Source organism: Colobus angolensis, unplaced genomic scaffold (assembly GCF_000951035.1).
Source record: "Colobus angolensis palliatus isolate OR3802 unplaced genomic scaffold, Cang.pa_1.0 Scaffold82, whole genome shotgun sequence".
In the NCBI taxonomy this organism is placed as follows: Eukaryota; Metazoa; Chordata; class Mammalia; order Primates; family Cercopithecidae; genus Colobus; species Colobus angolensis.
The window spans coordinates 380,192-381,514 of NW_012122043.1; positions in this window are offsets into that span (position 1 = coordinate 380,192).

The window sequence follows — 1,323 nt, forward strand, 5'->3', positions numbered from 1 at the left end:
GGCACTGCGTGGCCGGAGCGAGCTGCCCCCTTCCTCAGGGCCTGGACCCTGGCGCCCTCCCCGGGCAAGGCCGCCCCTTCCCTCACAGGAAAGCAGCCGCCCCGCCCAGCACCAGTGAGGGCACCAGCTCCTTTGCTGCCACCTGTCGAGGCAGGCAGCACCCGCACCATCTGGATGCCTTGGCTGAAAAGGCACGTGCAAGCAGTATGATATAGTTAATAAGAATGGCGTGCAAAGGTGTGCAGTAAGATGCATGCAAAAATACTGGAGAAGGCCGGGACGCTGTGTCACGCCTGTAATCCCATCACTTTGGGAGGCCAACGCGGGCGGATCACTTGAGGCCAGGAGTTCGAGACCAGCCTGGCCAACGTGGCGAAACCCCGAGGCTATTAAAAATACAAAAAATAATAATAATAATAATTAGCCAGGCGTGGTGGTGCACGCCTGTAGTCCCAGCTACTCCGGAGGCTGAGCCCGGGAAGCAGAGGTGGTAGTAAGCGGAGATCACGCCTGCACTCCAGCCTGGCCGACAGAGCAAGACTTTGTCTCCAAAAAAATTTTTTTAAAGAAAAACAATACTGGAGAAACATAATTAAAATATGTTTAGGACTCGGCGCGGTGACTCACGCCTGTAATCCCAGCACTTTGGGAGGCCGAGGCTGGCAGATCACTTGAGGGCAGGAATTTGAGACCAGCCTAGCTAACGTGGCGAAACCATGTCTCTACTAAAAATACAAAAATTAGCAGAGCGTGGTGGCGGGCACCTGTAATCCCAGCTGCTCAGAGACTGAAGCAGGAAAATTACTTGAACTTGGGAGGCGGCGGTTGCAGTGAGATGAGATCACGTCACTGCACTGCAGCTTGGGTGACAAGAGCAAGACTCCGTCTCAAAATAATAATACAAAAATTAGCCGAGCATGGTGGCAGGTGCCTGTAATCCCAGCTACTAGGGAGGCTGAAGCAGGAGAATCGCTTGAGCCTGGGAGGTGGAGGTTGCAGTGAGTCAAGATTGCACCGCTGCACTCCAGCCTGGGTGGCAGAGCAAGACTCGATCTCAAAAGTAAAATAAAATTGGGCAGGCGTGGTGGCTTACGCCTGTAATCCCAACACTTTGGGAGGATGAGGCGGGCAGATCATGAGGTCAGAAGATTGAGACCATCCTGGCTAACACGGTGAAACCCCATGGATCACGAGGTCAAGAATTCGAGACCAGCCTGGCTAACGTGGCAAAACCCCATTTCTACTAAAAATACAAAACTGGCCGGGCGCGGTGGCTCACACCTGTAATCCCAGCACTTTGGGAGGCCGAGGTGGGCGGATCAC